The sequence below is a fragment of the Austrofundulus limnaeus genome, unplaced genomic scaffold (genome assembly GCF_001266775.1).
Source record: "Austrofundulus limnaeus strain Quisiro unplaced genomic scaffold, Austrofundulus_limnaeus-1.0 Scaffold14, whole genome shotgun sequence".
Lineage (NCBI taxonomy): Eukaryota > Metazoa > Chordata > Actinopteri > Cyprinodontiformes > Rivulidae > Austrofundulus > Austrofundulus limnaeus.
Window position 1 is genome coordinate 1580454 of NW_013952416.1, and position 19491 is coordinate 1599944.

Consider the following 19491-nt stretch of genomic DNA (forward strand, 5'->3'; position numbering starts at 1 on the left):
AACTAAAAATAATTGCTGTGGAAGGCAAGTTCTGCCTTGCAGATATTGCACAGGTTTCTCTTTACCACTACTGTGCATGTGTGTCAAGGACAGAAAGGCAGATGTGGCAGTGGAAGGTGTCAAAGCAGTTTGGAGAGAAAAACAAAGTAAAGAAAAAAAAAAAGAAAACGATTAATCGATTATTAAATTAGTCATCAATTATTTTAATAATCGATTAGTCGTCGATTAATCGTTGCAGCCCTATAACTGAGCAAAAGTTGGCTTCAGGTGACCTGTGTGCTTGACTGWTTTACGACAAGATGGCCCAGAAGAGTCTGGAGCCGGGATGGGACACAATTTTTTGTTGACACTACCAGAAGGCCATTTGCACACTTACCCAAATGTAATAAAACTGCCAAATTAAAATGCTTGTATATATAACACACCTCCTGGGATGTCGAATAACTTTATTTAACCAGAAGAGAGTAATTTTACGTGAATTGTTTGCAACAACTAACATCTTTTTTTTCCCACATGAGTTCAAGTTCAACTAAACAACATCCACAGCAAGATACTAAAAACAAGTTACCAACAACAAGCTAACATTATTGGCTTATCGTCCTCTGTGTTGTCTTGCCCTCGTGTCATTAGCCTCATACTGCTGGATGGTTTGGTACGGTTTTTGGTATTTTTCCTTCCAGTTTGGTGTAGTCCAATATCATTGTGTCACAAATAAACCAAGTAAGATTTGCGCTTTTGARATATTTTGATCCCTGCCAGCRCTAACAGTGAGGCGGCTCTCTGCTCARTGCAAACACAACCAGCCAGGCCTTCCAACAAGCTAGTAAGTTCACCGATCTTATTTCACATCACGCGATTAGCTTTCTTCATTTTCTTCAGAGCAATTAGAATAACTTCTGCTTTTCAACAAGTCCCTCACAAGTTTCTCATTCCAAACTTCTTCTGCTCATTKTTTYAAACTGGTGGCAGAACAACATAAACTATAGTTATCAAAAGGCTTGAGCGCCCTCCCACTGCTGCAGACTGTCATGTTTACTCCTTGCTTTATGCCAGTCAGTACGAAAAAATACCATGAAGAGGAAAAAAAAAAAACATAGATAAGACACTTCAGAGTACCAGCCAAAGTCTGGAAAATATGGTAGATAACCTTAATAGTAGTGTTTCTAAATCCAAATCAGTAAAGCTTAAATAAACTGCTTTTAGTTAAAATGCCAGCACGGATATAAATTAACTCACGTGTTCCATTTGAACCCACCAAAAAGTTTAAGCTGAGGGCTTTATGAAGACTTTCTGTGATGCACAGACTGTCAGCGTGCTGCCCCGGAAAGAAGACAGGAGACTGGAAACTGGTTTATTTACCTCAAAGTTTAAAAGGTCGTCAGTTCATCAGGGTCACTGCTGTTGGGGAACTCAACACACACACATGCATACCCACTCGCTGCTTGCTTATTGTCACAGAATGACTCARCCCTTCCTACATTAGCTCTCAGAGGGTAGAGCTGGGTCAGCCTGTGTCTGTTCCAGACTGATGACAGTGTGCTGTGAACAGGTAAACAGGCGGAGGAAATGACCCCTTATTTCCAGGATCAATTTGTCCCCCAACTAGAAGCTATTGAAGCGATAGAGCTCTGTGGGCGGTAAAGCGCATCAGCCATTTTTGTTCCTGCCTTTCCTCTTCTTTCCTATATTCTTTACTCTTATGTTTAAAAAAAAGAAACGACTAAACAAATGAAAAAAAAGTATCATCTGGTGGCCACCATTGTCCTCAGTAATAACAGAAAACTGCATTTCAAAGACTGAAAGCGAGAAATAACGACCAATCGCTGACTTCCCATCGTCACAGTCCAATGGGGAGGCTGTGACAGTAGGAGGCCCATTTTTTGGTTGCTGTCATTTCTTGGGGAGAGAAGAAGTGATGTGCTGCAGGTGGGCAGTCTTGGCGCTGTTATGTCTCTGTTTCCTCCTCCAGCGATGATAGGATGCCAGTGTGGCGTTGTGTTTGTGTGGTTTCTTTTAAACCTCAGTGTTTGAAAATGAGGGTGACCAGTAATGATCAAAGTGGAATATTAGCTGATATTTCAAAAGCTCATTCAAAGTTAAACATTTTTTTTATTTAAGGGGGCAATATTATGTGTTTCTCAGGCATACATTTAAATACTATACCATAATAAAGTATCTGTCACCTTTAGATGTTATAAAATGCTGTTTTTATGTTTAAATAGAAAATAAACGTATCTTCTCATCACTTCCTCTTCTAAACGCCTTGAAATTGGCCTCTGTCTCTTTAAGAACCACCATCCGCTTCTGTCTCGCCCATTTCAGTGCAGGGGTGGTCGTGCTTGCTATGCTGCAGTTTACTTGGCATCTGAAAATACATTTCCTCAAAGGTATTTTTAATCTGAAAAGAGCTTCACTGAGTGAGAACTAATGTTAGGAGCTCAGCAGACAGTTTAAGTTTCACTTTCACTTTCACCCGAGAGCCTGCAGGAGTCATGGGCGGGGTATGTGGGGAGGGGGGAGTGGAGGCGCTCCGCAATGAGGAAGTTCGGCTTAAAGACACGTCCCAGGGGCGTTTCTAGTCCCCACCTGTCGTTTTGCTCCTCAGCATGGCTTCCTAAAAATGCTGCAGGATTTCTCAAACATGCATGAATGAGTCAAAGCAAGGCTTTGGGCATGTTTTTTATGAGAGTATAACATTATAACATGATGTAAAACTCAAAAAAGTTGATTTTACATGATATTGTCCCTTTAACTCATAACATTTGTGATTTAATTTTGATGTTATTTGCTCACCTGTTGACAGAAAAAAAGGTGTTTTTGTTGTTTTACAATTGAATTACGAATGTCCCTGTGGCTCTTACTGAAGTAATGAGGAGTATTTCTTAAAATATTTTGCCCAATGAATTGCATAAAATGTAGGTTGCAAGGAATGGAAATATTAATTTTAATTTAATTTTGTGTTATTTGTCTTTATAAGATTAGTTRTGTCATTTTTCATCATGTATTAGGTTGGAAGTTAAATTAAAACAAGACCCAATGACCGGCATGCTTTAGAAGACATACTTTTCTGTTTGTGCTTGGTGAGTGTATCAGACTAAAGTTTTTTTAGTGGTTGTGATCAAAGTAAAGAGATAGAAACTTTCCCACTCACATTAACCTGCTGCCAGACACACGGCCCATGCCGAAATGCAGATTTATGTGCGTTACTGTCTGTGTCTGCTCGTGTGTGGGTTTGTGAGCAAGTTTTGGTCAGTTGGCCCACAGCATTCACTAAAAGCAGATTTGTGGAGTAAGTGAGTCATTTATTTTATGAGGTCTGTATTGTTGGAGGTTGGGCATTTCCCAAAAAGCTCCGGCAGTCTCTGCCTCTCTTCCCCCTTTTCTCTGTTTATTCATCTGTCATTCTGCCAGCTTCATTCAAACACGGAAATCAATATTCGTCCATTTTTCCTTCTTTGCATTTTACTCCAGGCCAACTTTTGCCGTGAATCCCCATCACTTGCTGGATGAACATCACAAATCAGCGCCCAAATTGGCTGTTCTACATTTTTGTCCCTCCTTGCTACGGAAATCAAACTAGATGAAGGATTAGCGGGAGTGCCCTTAGACTCCATAAAGGAAGAAATAATTGGAGAAGCATTTTTTCAGAAGTGTCCCTCTCCAAGACATTTTTAGCTTTCACAGGTGTTTGTACTAGAAGCACCTTCCAAATGGCCTCTGTTGCAGCCAGCTGGCAGATCTCACTGTGCCTGCAGAAGTGTTAAACCCTCAAATCAGACGCTGATATGATACATCAGTGTGATCAATGGCGTGTCAAATAACAGTTGGTTGCTCTCAGTGAAGGTGACCACAGTCTGCATATGTCGACTTTTGCAATTCACACTTTAAAAAGTAGTTTGGGGGGAAAGAATAAATAAAACAAAACTGTTTCCCTGCAGATTTTGATTTGTTCACTAAAATGAAGCTGGGTCTGAAATCAGTGGAGAGGTTAGTTTAGAGGAAACCACAATCAATGACTGCTGCACACAAGTCACAAGCCTTACATACATGGTAAAAGTTCAGGAGTTTTTCTGCTGCTGCAAGATGTTTGTTTCTGTTGATGATCTTGTTAAATTCTTAACAAAATGTACAAAATATTACATTTTAAACTACACTGTTGCRTCATGGTCTCACTTACGTGATGTATGACCACCAAACACTTCTAAGCATCTGTTAAGTTTTCCCTAAATGGCCTTTTGAGTAAAACTGCCCATTTAAATTCTCTGGAGTCTCTTGTGGGCTAAAAAGAATGACATGGGCCATAGCTAACTTCCTCTTACCACAACATTTTCAACAATAAATTACTTGCGATAAACGCCATTTCTTTCCCTGTTTATTTCTGACAAAAGAGACAGTTTGGCTGCATTTTATGTCTGGAATTGTTTTGAGGCAAAATATTTTGAAAATCACATATTTTGAGATTATTTTTCAGTTCATAGTCAGCTGAGGATATTTTTTTTCCACTCAAGCAATTTAGGCTATCTTTGTGCGTGTACTTTAATGTTTTTTAATGAACTTGAGAAATTCTAGCAAAAGGCTTTAGTTTCTGCAATCAAAAATACAACTAATTATGTAGAAATATTTGAACAACACAGACGTTCACAGAAATGAATCCTCATCTGTGAGCATGCTTAGATTACTTTTTACCTACCATGTCCCAATTAGGAAATGTAATCTTTTGTTCAAGTAAAATATCAACCATTCTTATTTTACTACTTATCTAATTTAAAGTGTTTAATGGGGAAATTTAAGGGAGTAAATTACATTATAAACTTTTATAAATACCAAAGCTACTACCATTTCATACACTTTTAAAAAAACCCAAGCCTGGCATTTTGTTTCGGGCCAAGTCTCATTAAAATAAAGAAACAAACAAAAAACAACAGTTGTTTGAATTTACCAGTTCGAACAATGGGTGTTAAAGTGTTCGTGATATCATTTTTTAGTAAACATGGATGCATCTTTGGAAAGATAACACTGATAATATATTGCAAAAGAAAATAGATGCCGCTGAGATGAATGGTTATGATATTTGCATGTGAAATAACAGGAAGTGATGTCAAAGGGGAATGTCTGCATGTGAACATAGCGGCAATGGCCGACAACAGACTCTGGAGAAGAATCTGATGTTTCTTTAGGTCATTGAGTCACTTTGAGAGACAAAGCTGAGTWAGGTTTAAATAATATTGTTACAATGAACAAAAACTATAACAATCCTGTGATGTCACTTCCTGTTTCGTATTGGCTGAGCCAATTTTAAAAGAAAATCTGCCAGTTATTTGACAAAATTGGTAAATTGTTTGTATTATGTCAAGTTTCTTAAATATAAAGACATTTTCTTTGACTTTTTGTATTTAAATAACCTACATGTCAGAGGCTTTTTAAAGACGTCATAGAATACRACGTCCTTACTGCTGGACTTCATTATAACATCGATGTGTTCCTGACTCACCTACAGTATGATTTATCTGGGTGAACTACATAAGCAAATTGCTTMAGTCTAGTTAGAGGAAAACTAGACAAAAAAAGTCTTTATTTGTGCCAACAAGACACGACTCATCTGCCTAGTCTGTTATGCATAGAACTGATGTTTTCTTTTGTTTTTGAAGTGGAGAAATGTGTGATATGAAGCCAGTCCCCCCAAAAAAGAAAAAAAAAACATTTAAAGCATGTCACTGTTTAAACCTCAGCTTCTAACCTGGAACAGGTTTCTACTATTAAACTATTTTTAGGCTACCTGCCTTTCTTTTGGTTTTCTTAGAGTTTTCTCCAAATGCCATGGAAAATGTCAGCAGAGCCTGAACCAGACATTTGTCYTTGTCTTGTTTCTTCCCCACCTGTCTGTCAAGATTTGAGGAGGGGTGCTAAGGAGCCTTCCCTTGTCCTTGTACCCATTTTGTGCATGAGTTTTCACACGTACTGCACAAAAGTGCCTTTTTTTATTCACTTCTAGCTGAGAACTTAGGTCCAGGATCTTCACTATACTTGCATCATTTGCAAATTAACAATCCGGGTCCTCCTTTTTTTTATTTACTCAAGCTTGCCATGTTGAAACAGATTGGCTGTCAGTGAAGATCAGAGTCCTGCTTAGCAGAGTGAATACACAAGAAGAACCAGTGTTGCCCCGTTGTCAAACATGATGGGAAGAAAAGGTCCRGGAGAAAAAAAAAATCCATTGAGGATTAATGGAGACAGAGTKATTAGGGACGGCAGATGCGCTTGTATTCATGTAGCATATTTTCTCTTCATTTCTCTCTCAGTTATGCCTTTCATTTCAAATTTGAGTGTCTTTGCTCACCCTCTCTTTCACACTTGGTCTCCCCTTTCTTTGCCCCCCCCCTTCTGTGTCGCTCTCTTTTTGTCATGCACACATAAAACGAGGCAATTGTTTCTGGCAGGTTGCTTGTGAAAGTGTGCTGTGATAAACATGCTGCCGTGGTTATTAATTTTGAGTAATGGCAGCGTCAGACTCTGGTGCCTTGATAAGTATCAGCGATGGGGAAACATTTGAAGCGCGGCACAGACACACAATGAAGGCGAGCAGCTGGGGCTCATAGACYCACAGCTTTGTGAGAGCTACAGTTGTGTTCAGGCGCGGGTCCAACAGCATCCTCCACCTCTCTGCCTCTCCGAAAAGTCAACCCCCTGACTGACTAAATCATATATTGCAAAATCAGTAAATTTTACTAGGGTCTGGAGCCTGACCTTTTGAGATGATGCCAAGTCATTTTGCTGCTTCAGGGTCTTTAGTGTGATTGGAGTGCTCTTAATTCTGGAAGTCACGACATTTGATTTGTGATACAATGTTGGTSACAAACAACTGCTGACTTTAAGGGGTTCTGTGTAATCTTTGACTTTTTTCAAGGACTCTCAGTGACCACAGTCAGAATTGAATCAACATTTATCACTCTTTGACATATGATCCCAACATTAAACAGTAATGATATATATTTTTATCACCCACTTGTGTGTGGGCATGTGTTTGCATTTCTGTCTGGTATCAATCTCATGAACCACTAGATGAATTTTAATGAATCACTGAATGGACCTCTGAAACTATCAAACTTTTGGAGTTAAGTTTAATGCCAGATGGCTGCCACCACCAACTGATATTAAAAACGCAAAATATGGCTATAACTTCAGAAATTTTACATATATTGAGTTGTAAATTTAGCTGAGTGATCTTCTTGACATTCTAATTGGCAACATAGTGCAGGGTCTTTGATTAAGGTTTTGCCATTAATGATATCTCATCAGAGCCTGTATAATGTTTTTAAGGTACGGTAAATATGTAATCAAACTCTAATGCGGACCGTATAAGCAAACTCTGGTCTGCGTACAAACCTAGGTCTCAGCTTGGTTGAAGTGAGCTCTGGTGCGGTTCGAATGCATATGTGTATATCATTCATATGACAGCTCAGAGAAAATTATGAGCCGATGACATCAGTGAGCAACCGCTGGAATAATCAACTAACAGATTTATTACTGAGGGAATATTAAAGATGTAAAAAAAAGACGAAACAAACAAAACAAAACTTTGTAGTTAGTTTAAAAATATTGAACGACAGGATTGCTAAAATAAGTTGATTCAGTTTTTTTGTTTTTTTTTGATACGAGGCAGACATCAGTGAGCTACGGAGCCCGCGAGGGGACACGGGGGATTTTTTTCCCTTTTGCATTCCCTCACAATACCTTTACGTTCCCACACAATACCTTTGCGTTCCCACACAATACCTTTGCGTTCCCTCGCAAAAGTTTGTTTTGAATATGAACTGAATTAAATCAGACTTTTATCTTGAAATATCCGGTTACCAAAACAGGATGTCTCGCCACAAGTTTGTGAAATTGACATTGATGTTGCGTGGCTGCACTGTGTTAAAATATCGGCATACGACATACGTCCATGCGTGGCTGTGTGATATATTCATTCTGAAGCTGAATTAAAGCAGTAGGCTAACTCGCTAATGGTAAACGTGAGTTTGTTAATAAACCGGCAGGCACAACCGTGTTAAACGACTTTTGCGAGGGAATGCAATACTATTGCGTGGGAACACAAAAGAAAAATAATCTCCCGTGTCCCCTTGCTGGCTCCGTAGTGAGCGACTACAGGATTAATCTACAGATTTATAACCAAGGGAATACTAAAAATGACCCTAAACAACAACTTTTTAGTTAGTTTAAAAAATATTGAAGCACAGGATCACTAAAATTAGTTGATTCAGTTTTTTTTGTGTGTATATGTGTGTTTGATACGATGAAGGCAGACGTCAGCTTGAACGGCTGCAGGATTAATGAACAGATTTAAATCAGAGGGATTATTAAAAACTACACGAAACAGCAACTTTGTAGTTAGTTTAAAAACCTTGAACCACAGGATCGCAAAAATGAGTTAATTCAGTTGGTTTTGTTTGGTACAAGACAGACGTCCGTCACAATAAATACGCCCAAGTCCACTTCAGCTGAGCTGAGATCTGCTCCACACCTCTTTTAGTTCTACACTGCTGGGTTCATTTCTGAATGCGTACATGTGAGTGGGAACTGGCCGGCTTCTGCTGTGAATTATGAATGAACCGAGGGAGCTTAAAGCCAGACTGGTCTGTGGGGCTAATTCGCAGAACTGTATTGTGAAAGAGGCTTATGCCAAGCAGACTGGAGACTATTCCAAAAGCAGGAAGCGCACTACAGCACTTTGTTACTCATATCTTGTATATACCTTGCTTGACGTCTGTATAAGGTTGACATCACTGCTGTGAAGTTTGCATGCAGTGAACGCCGCTTCATATGGAGCAGTCCCAGCTGCCTTGTGTGAAAAACAACATTCTCTATGGTTCTGCCTCATCTTCCGCTCATGTTGAGCCCGTTGTTAAAGTGTGTTTATTTGGCACATTTGGCAAAGACGAGAGAAATCCTACAACCACTAAAATCTGATGCCACTTCACTTTTGTTTACATTTCACGAAGAAGGAAGTTGCGTTCAGTGTCTTGTTCAGAGGTTTTTGGGTCGTTTTCTTCAGTGGTTCTTGGTTCACAGCAGGTGAAGGGAAAATTTTGCTCAAAGGGTTTGTTTTGTTTGACACAGTGCACTGTGAAAGTGAACTGCAACAACTGAAAATATAACAAATGTTGCAATTTTGGTGTCCGATCAAACCAAATTCACTAGACTATCAGGTGTGAAGTCACCCAACTCAAGCATGATACGTATGTATCCCTTCAGAAATGTCAGACCTTTTCAATGTTATAATAATTTTTTTTTGAAGAATAACGATTTATCATTTTCTGTTTACTATGTAAATCAGACTTTTTAACCACTTGGTACAGCACTTTTCAAGCATCTAATAATGTTTTTTTTAGGGTTTTGTAACCCTAATAAAAATCGGAGTACCACTTTTGAATTCCAGATTACTGTTTTGCATGAAATTCTAAACAAAAAAATATCTTGGCAGCTTTTAAATTACATTGTAGAGCGTCCAAATGTAATCGTTACAAAGGGAACTCTGTGTCTCACAGCTGTTGAACCACATTAGAAACAGGCCTTGAAGTGCTGTTATCTCACGAAATGAGTCATGAGCCCGACATCAAAATTTAGTCAAAATCCATGTTAACCAAATTGTTGAACTGTGATAACAAAATTATTGGTTTCATTTTGACCAAATGGGATTTAGCGATGATTTGAGTTTTCGTCTGCCACTTCTGTCAGGCAGTAAAAGGGATTGCTTCAGCATCCGGTGACAATTTTGCTGCGGAACTGGGAATTAAATTTTGTTTTGATGCAAAATATCTGTAGATTGCATATTTTGCATCTCTTTTTTTTCCTTTTAATTTTCTGTTTTCTTTTTTTAAAATTTAGTTTTGAATTTGAGGTTTTACGATATTTTATGGTTTTAACTGTGATATTTGATTATTGCATCTTAAAGTCTATTTCAGTTTTGATTTGTTCAGTTTTTGTTTTTAGAACATACTGTACTTTTCAGTGATTCTCTTTGATCACAGATGCAGTCAGTTTATCTGGTTTTCCTTTGCCATTTGTAAGTTTTTTTTTCTTGCTTGACTCAACACAAATAAGAATTGAATTGTGACTATTACACACCTTTTCCAACCTCTGTGATTTTTCCAGGAACCTTTATAACTTATGTGTTCATAAATGCAATAGACAGTGTCCAGACCTTTGTTGGTATTTCTGTAGGAACATTTGTAGATACATGCTGTGAGTTTGTGCTGAATCAAATGTAGCCTTTAAGTTTTATTGTTGACTCTCACACAGGGAGCATCACAGCTTTTCCTCTGTAAATGGAATGGTCGGTACTATGGGTCGTGTGCATTCAGTCACCGACTGGAAGTGCAGGTCATTTAACAATGATTTGAGTTCCTCACAGTCAGGAAGTATGGAGTGTAATCACACAGAAATGTTCTCATGAAGTGCTTCACTGGCCAGAAACGGAAGCATTGGCCCCAGGTTGGTGGCACCTCTCTGCACATCCCTTGTGTTTCTTCATGATCTACAACAACGTATTTGACTTAAATCTCAGAACATCCAATTTATTTTCAGATCAGGGATTTCTTTTTTTTTTTTCCATCCTTAAAAAACCTCTTATTTCAGCGTGTGTTTAATTGTCCTCCCAAGAAATGCTCAGTTAAATTGGGCACAAAATGGTGCAAATGGGATATTAAATTGAGTCTGACACAGTTATACAGACGTGAAAAGTTCATAGTGTATGAGTAATGCTCCTTTTGGGCATGCCAGATTGGTTTTGCTCTTCTAAAGGCAATTTAATGTGAGGATTTCTATAGTTAAGTTCAGATATTTGGGAATATTTTTAGCTTACAGGTGGTACACGGCAGGGGCTGCAGCTTATTATGGTTATCCATACTGTGGGTCAGAAAACTGCCAGTTGGATCTAAATGGTAAAGAGACCACGGGGCTTGGCTGTCCTTGTTACACCATGCTGGAGACCTGGCATTTGGCCTCTGTTTGTGGACTAAAGCTGTAATTTTCTCTTTCTCCTTTCTTTGTGGTGTTTTTGGAAGACTGGGTTAGATGAATAAAAAAAACATATTCATAATAACGCTTTTATATGCTCATCCCTTTATGCCTTATTTCCTTATCATCAAATGAGCACATGTCCGCATGCCCTTGTTCCATCCCAACAGCACTTTTTATATTATTGCTCCATTCTTTTCTTGTAAAGCTGTGCTGGTTTATTGATATACTTCCTTCCCCTCTTTCCTTTCTTCCCTCATTTCCCTTCTCGCCTTCCTTTCAGCGTTCCTCTTCTCCCTCCGTTGCAGTGATTTGTGTGATCGCCTTCTTCTCACCCACAGCACATCCGCTGCCCCACAAATGAGAACGGGGAGAGCAAAGGGGAGAGCACAATGCAGGGCCCAAGGAGCAGGGTTTAATGAAGCCTGCCTTAATGAATTTACTGCTTTCCATTGAGCTGCACTGTCCCATGTGACGGACCAGCACCTCAGCCATTGTGTTGGTGGGCTCCCTCTGCTCTGCTACCTGTTTGTCTGACACTTCTGTAATTAGCCTCTGCTATTGATGAGAGTAATTGTGTATTGAAGGCGTGCTCTGTAACGGGAGTCTCAAAAWTTTTATGCAAATGCTCAGAAGCAGTCCTAGATTAAGGAAATTGCTAAGGGTGTTGAACATGGTGGAAATACTGGAAGGGCATTTTTCTACCAAAGAAGAAAAAAAGAAACGGTGGGTGTCACAGCATACTAAATGGATGAAGGGGACTCTGTGTCTGCTCTGATTTGTTTGGTGGGATATTTGAGTTTGTCTTGGTCTCCTGAGGTAAGGCTTTCTGCAGTGTGGCTGATTTGCTATTTCAAATTGGTGTTTGAAACAGTGCTCTGTGGTGGGACTTGAATCACAAAGTAAATTGGAGATATTAGCTGCTATTGTCGCTCACCTAGTTTATATTAGATGTTCCACGGGACAAATACTTTGCTGATTGTGGTTCCTCTTTGTGATTTTAGTATTCATATGCTTATATAGTACTTTTTGAAAACCTTCTTTGGCCAGATGATTATATACAATTCTACCATATTGATAAAAAAATTGTGTAGGCAGTGGCCTACACTTGGGACATCTGTTTTAATTGGTATTTAATTGTTCTGCTAAATGTATTTTTTTTTATTACCTCAGAATAAATGCATGTTTTATTTTTGCTTACAAAAAGTTGTAATAGTTGTTTGGTGTTTTATGTTTTCAAATGTGCACACCCAGGTTTAGTGTCCAGTACCTTTTTTTTAATTATCCCTTCCCTGTTGAGTCATGTKACCCATTTGTTTTGAGCAGGCTGTCAAATATTGATCTTTGAATTAGAATGATGCACAATACTCAGAAAGACAGCTTTCTGGAATTGTAAATTTATTATTTTTATTTTAGTAATTTCCAGGTCTAATGAACCTCTTTGACAGTTAAATGAATATTTGAAATGTAAAGTGTACTGCTTGTCTCCATGCACTTTTTTTCTTAAAGGTGCTTTTATGCTGCAATTTATTAATTAATTTATTTTGGTAACTGAGTTGTTTTGAAATTTTTCCTGAAGTCTGCTTGCGAGACAACATGTTTGCTTTTTGATCAGTTTGTTCAACATTTTTGTCATCTGTTTGGGGTTGACAGACATATGGYCTTTTTACATCAAAGACACTTTCCTGTGTATGAAGTTAAAATTCAACATATTGTGTTTGTGGTTGTGTTTTCCTCACATTTGGGATCRCATTTGAAATTCTAGAAGTGAGAAACCTCTTTGACTTTTAAACATTAACTTTTTTGGATTTGAAGAGGGTTTTGGCTTATCTGATGGTCCTCTCTTAAGGTATGCTGAAGCTCCTGTGTTTTTCTTTCTTTTTGCTCTTTTTGCTGTCGGAGGTCTGCTTCCATTATTTACTAAGCCTTTGTCAGATTGCAAGGCTGTGAAGCAGTCCCCTATCTCCACCGGTAACAGTGGTTTTCAAGTCCAAGTCTATTCAGCTCACGCCACCACCCTTCAAAGACTGGTAATAACTATTTGCTCTGGCTTATACATTCTCACCTCTTGACTTACATTTTTTTTCTCTTGTTTTCTCCCGTCTCCTCGTTCATCCTCCTTCATTTACTGGATCCACTTTTCCCTTCCTCGATCAATTTGTCCTTTCCTCACCCCATTCATTCCACCTTGACGTCATCTTTCCTTTAGTCAAAGACATGACTGTCTAAACTCTTCTCTGCTCCAAGGTCCTATCGGAGCCCCAAGAAGCCAAACACTATTAAAAGATGTCCCMAGAGCCTCGCCACTGTGTGCATTTGTATCAAAAGTGTGGATTTTTTTGGTGTGTCTTTCAGCGCGAAGGCGGAATTTTGTGTTAATGTGTGTATACTGACAGTTTCTCTCTTCTTGATCCTGTGAATCATTGATAATATTGTGAACTCTAGTGGGAAATACATTGGCAACAGATTCAGATGATTACGGAAACTCTGTCCAGTGGGAGGCAGTAAAAAGGATTGTGGCGGTGGGGGGTGTAAGAGCAAAAGCAAGAGCTTGCCATAACCCAGAGAGAATAAAAATATGAATAGAGTGTGGTGTCTGTGACCTTGCGGTATGAGGTTTTGTGTCCCATGGTTTGCTAAATGGGAAAACAAGTCAACCATTCACTGAAAAGCACCCCCCCCCACACACGCACACACAAATAAATGCACATAAAATGCACTCTGTCTGTGACTTTTGAACACTGTTACATTCAGATAAATGCACACAATCTCGAAGGGCCTACCAAGCTTTTCTGTCAGTGAAATMAAATCTTAGTAAAAATAGAAAAGAGTCCTCTGAGTCTCCCAAACAGTGCGTTAAATCATTCAGAGATATTAACATAACAAAGGTACTACGACCTAAATCTTTTTTTGTGTTTAGAGACTGCCTGAGTTACATTTTGTAAGTTWATCCAGAATATCTTAATTTCCAGTCTATTAAGCCACACCCACTCAATTTAAAATAAAAAGAAGTTGTACATATATAGGCTAAACTTGTCTATAAGCGGCAGGTGTCCACATTAACACAGAAAGATGTTACACACAGGGGCGCCTGCAGGATTTTATCGGAGGGTATGCACAAAACCTTTACCACACCTGACCAACACAAATACAGGCCACGTGTGTGATGTGCGTGGCACACAAAAACAGCAACTTGGAAACTCACCTGTCAGGTCCTACAAACACACCATGCCAAACGAGGGCAATTCACATGCTGTACAAAAACAGCACATCTGTCCCACACAAGGCCCGACACAGACACACAATGTCCCACTTTTGACTGTGTCAAATTACAGTAAGTCAAATAAAAAATGGCAGATGTTATTTGCAACCATTAGATAATGTCTTCTTATTTCTGTTAGCAAAATGCTAATGTTATTTTTCTTTTCTTTTTTTTATGAAGAGGAACACAAAATGAAACCCAAACCTCAGAATGCTGCCTGTCAATCTATGGACACATTTTGCTCAAACTCAGATGACTGCCAGACTGATAAGTCAGTAACCAGTTGACCGGCCCCACACCTGCACAATAAAAACTTATAAACTATCCACATTATTGTTTAATCTGGATTGTTCAAAGTATGTGAATAAAGTATCGGCTTATRGTCCATAAATTGCGGTGTCTGGAATAGTAAAGGTTACTTAACAGTAGAACAGTTTTGATGACTGTTTTATTTACTAGCTATGTGTTCCATGTACAAAGCTAAAGATGTGTAATGTTTTCACAGTAAGGAAAACAATACACACTGGTAAGCTTTCTTCCAASTTGTATAAATCTTTTAAACGTGGAACTGACAAACATTCAATGGAGTATCAAAACCAGTATCCAAGTATCAAAACTGGTGTTGGTATTGGTTCTGAGTATTGGGGTGTTTTATATGAGTACTTATAAAATTGCTGGTATTGGGCCCAATACTCTAGTACACATTTGACTTTGTTAAACCACATCTTCAGTCAGATAACTGGGCTGTTTTTGACGTTCACATGTAAACAGAACTGCAGAAGAAGTCGAATCATTGTCCCGACATTAATCAGAACATCTTTGTTGACTTGGGCGTTAAATCCCAAACAGCAGCTGAAGTGCCTATAATTCTGAATGAGTCAAACTTTGGATGAAAAGGTAAAACATCTTCAAGGACTAAGATCTGAAGKACAGTGTCTTTCTATTCAAGCATGTACAATAACCACAAACCCCAACCAGTATGTTAGTTAGAGTTTTATTTTGTATTCTTTATTTTTAATTACATTTTTACAATTTAACCTTAATGACTTTAAAGCGTTAGAATTTAATTTGTCGTTCACATCAATTTGGGATTTTAAGGGTATTTTCATGACCTGGCTGGTCCAGGTATCCATTTAGAAAAAGTGTTTCTGAGACAGACAGGGAGAGAGAAAGATCTGTTTCATTTATAAATTGAAGGAGCTGTAAAGTGATGGCTGGTTGAGATGGCTACTTAAATATGATAGGCCATTAGCTATTCATCCCTTCTGCACTATTAATGCAAGGTATGGAAAATGCAATCATGCAAATTTCTCTTCGATCAGAGCCTTTCATAGAGGAATAAATGCTGACAGCAAGGAGGGGAGGGAGCGTTAAAAATGGGCACAAAGAAGTCTTACATTCTCTAGTTTCTCAGTGCTTTCCAGTCTCATATACCTGTCTTTGTCCTTACTCCTTTATCACTGGCACTGCTATTTAATTGGAAATTGTTATGACGTATGGTTGCAACGTCAAGATTTCAGGAGATGACAGAGGGGCTTGTTAAGCGTCTTTGTCAGGTCTGTGCTTGTCACCATGCTTTCTGCTGCATTACCCATCTCTTTAGGYATTTAGCAAAGAAAACCAAAAGTGAGTTAGGCTCAATTGTCCATTTTCTACCCACCTCCCCCCTTWATTTTTTTAAAGTAGCGTTTTTGTTGCTTAAAATATTCTCTCCACTCTATGTGAATATAACAAGTGACTTTTTGGATTATTTTACAGAAATATCAGATGTTTAAACTGTATGTGGACAAAGTTGACTTACACACACCTAACCTTAGCATTTAACCATGAAACTACATTGATTCAATAACATCTTTTCAACATTGGTTATTTGACTAGAATTGGATGATCGTTTGATTCACCATCAATCATAAACCTTAATCAAAAATCAACGTTTTTCACCATAATTCAACATTTATTTAACATATTTTGCTATCTGGGAAGTTATCCTTTGAAATGTGCCCTCATGTTTTCATATYTTTATATGCTATATGATATAGTGATTATAAACTACCTGGTCTTTGAGACAGTGAAGCTACCCTAAAGCATGACATTTAGCAGCCACAGTGCCGGCCCGTGGCATAGGCAGTGTAGGCAGATGCCAAGGGCACCGTCAGTCTAGGGGATGCCGCAAATGGACGATGGGGAAAAATATGTATAAAATATATACATAACTTTTTATCACAGTATAGTTSAATTATTCTGTAGAATAATCATTGGTTACTCAAGTTTTTGACTGTAACCTGTTCTGTGTGCAAATAGAAAACAAAATAAGGATAATAGAAATATAATTTCATATCTGATAAAGTTCAGGTTAAAGTCTGGTTTTCAGAGTCTACCTTCATAAAATACTGATTTTATGTTGTTTTAATARTCCCGATAATTTAGTGAAATGATCCTATAATGGCTGGAAATTTAATAGTTTTGAGTAGATCTGTAGAAAAGCTGGAAGGTATGAGGTAGACTTTTGGTATTCTGTCTGAAATWAATTTTATTGTTAACCATTTTAATTGGACAACCTGGAGTTAAAGGTAAAACTATTTAAGTTGGTATGTGAATGTATGTAAAATGGCAGTGAGATTTCAAAAATTGCAGTAGGATGGAGCACCTGAAATCTTGCCATTGGGGCACCAGATTGGCTAGGGCTGACCCTGACCAGTCATGCAGTCAAACAACTTATCTTTGACTTATTTGTCCTTAGCAACTTTTTATAAAGCTTTTTTTGCCACCACATACCTGAGTAGTAAAAAATCAGTCAATGCAGAGTAAAAACGCCAAGGTAAGAAAGAAGTCAAAACAAACAATAAAAGAAACAAAAAAGGCAGACTGATTAAATCTGCTGGCAAAGTGCTGCAGTCAACAATCATATACAGTAAATGTAGCACACTACGCTGGTCGATTACTTTGTATTACAGCACTTCTATACCTTTTATCTACTTGGTTTGCTTCTTTTGTCTTTACTTTCTTACACTTTACAGTCGTAAAACCTTATTTTTGAGTCTTACAAAAGATTGTGCTCTGTTTTGGTGTCTCGTAAACTTCCAAATGCTTTAAACGCTTATTGATCTGTTACTCCTCCTCTGCTTCTCAGCTCCTATTTCATTGTCTGACCTGCATCATAAATAAAATGGCCACACAGACTCCTGCATTTTAACACAGAGCTCATTTGATCTGAACGTCTGTAAACAGAGAAGGACTTTTTTTTTTATTAAATCTGAGGTTTTTTTAATCAGCTTGAGATGAATGAGATTCAGTTCTTAAATTCAAGAAATTAAACCCACTTGACTTTTTTTAAAGTAAAGATTGGAATCTCACATTTGAGCAACACTCATCTTCAAACAGGAACTAAAATGGTGTTGAGTCTTCTATATTTCCTGTAGGAAAGGCCAAGGCTTTTCATTTCTGTTTAGTTTAACAGGTATTCATTGCAGTCTTTGAGTTTTTACCTGTAGAATTATATTAATTGTCAATGGATGTGCATGACTTCTCTTTTATTTTTCTTCCTCTTCTTAATCAGCCAAGTGAAACTGTTCAACTTATATTTTTGGTAGATATTAGTGTTTTGAAATTATTTATAATGAATGAATCAGTTCCCACTGTTGTAGTATATTTATATTATGGAATTTTATCTATAGCTAGCTGAAAATTTCCCCTAGAAAGGGTTTGATTGTGTGATTACACACCTTAAAAGTTTTACTTTTTCGAAAGAACAGTAATAATTTACAAGGCATTCTGCAATATGTTCCCTTTTTTATTGTTTATGTAATCTTTTGTTTGGGGACATTTCACCTTAGGTTATAACACTACCTAATTATTATATACACAGTAGTACAAAACCATTCAGGAACATCTCATTAGAGGTGTTCCCAAAATCTGATTTGGAGTTAAAAAATGTGATTATACACATAATAAGGTCAGAAAACTTGCTAGCTTTGTAATTATGCTGGTAGAGTATGGGACCACACTTATCTCTCTAAGACTAATATACAGTGTGGAGGGAAATCAAACGGACACTAGAGAACAGACTTGATTGAATCATTTTGTTTATGTTCGATTAAGAAAAGTGTATAACTTAATTTAACAATAGTCTGGTGCTTAGAACCTGCCTCTTAAATCTGTCTGTTTCTGTGTCAGCCCCCTCCTCCTTTATTATGGTGGGTGAGATATGGTTCCACGTGGCTAGACACTTTGAGCAATTGAACCTGACAGAGAATTTCCCAAAAATACTTTTACAGCCTCTCATAAAATACTTCATCAGGCCTCAAAATTGTTGATTAGCATATTCACCTAGGATGGGCTAATGCAGTACACTTTAAATTAATAAGCCACTAACTGTACAGCATTTCATAAGCGGCAGAAGGAGAGCGGTGGGGTGGCAGAGAGATGGATGCTTTCTTTTCCACCTTGTGAAATATGCAATACATCTTCATTTTAACAGGTGTTGTAAATGTCAAGGCACAGATATTCCCTTAATGAAAAGATCACCCCGTGTCCAAACTTTGACAAATGTGTCTGGTTTGAGCTGAAAACTGGGGACTCGTCTCCCAGTTCCAACAATTTGAAGTGTTAACAAACTCAAGCTGTTGCTTCCTCCTGGGCGACGCTCAAGTTGATCGCTTTCAGATAAAACCCCGCCACATCATTTGATGTTGCTGCTGTGGTGCTGTCTGGTGTGGCCATTGGTAAAACGTTTGGCGGGGGGGGGGGGGGGGACTGGACCTTCGTCTGTCTCGTCAGTAGTCTCGGGCACAAATCCACAAATGAATGACTTAATCCAAAACTGAATCAGCTTCAAATAACCGTGGCCTCCATCTCTGAGCATGAAATGAGCCCCTTTCATATGGCCCAAGGATGTCCACGAAATGTGAAATTTAGAATTTTCTTTATATTGATTCAATAGCCCGGTTGCCAAGCAGCAGCACAGGTTCCTTTTGACTAGCGTTCACTGGATTCTCAAAACTGACAGATCTTTCATCAGAGTTTGATGTTGCACCACACTGTGCTGTAAGTGGTTTGGCTGGCCCTGAACTAAGGAAACCATCCATTTCAGCACAGAATTTATGCAATTCATTAAATTATTTTTCTCTATGGTGTGTTTTGTGTGTTGGCTTTTATTTTGCATAAGAAATTGAAGGGAGTTCTTGTCTAAGCACTTTGAATGCTTCTACAGTGGT

At 38.2% G+C, this 19491-nt stretch overlaps 1 protein-coding gene and 1 long non-coding RNA gene across 2 annotated transcripts in view; one reads left to right on the plus strand and one right to left on the minus strand.

Annotated features, from left to right (window-relative positions):
- The window catches only part of LOC106513705 (uncharacterized), a 10542-nt gene extending 9114 nt beyond the window's left edge, over window positions 1-1428 (minus strand). Inside the window, exon 1 of the long non-coding RNA XR_001309821.1 lies at window positions 1256-1428. This is a non-coding gene — a long non-coding RNA (uncharacterized LOC106513705). The remainder of the gene's footprint in view (window positions 1-1255) is intronic.
- The window catches only part of fbxl17 (F-box and leucine-rich repeat protein 17), a gene marked incomplete in the record, with an annotated part of 237289 nt that overhangs the window by 92872 nt on the left and 124926 nt on the right, over window positions 1-19491 (plus strand).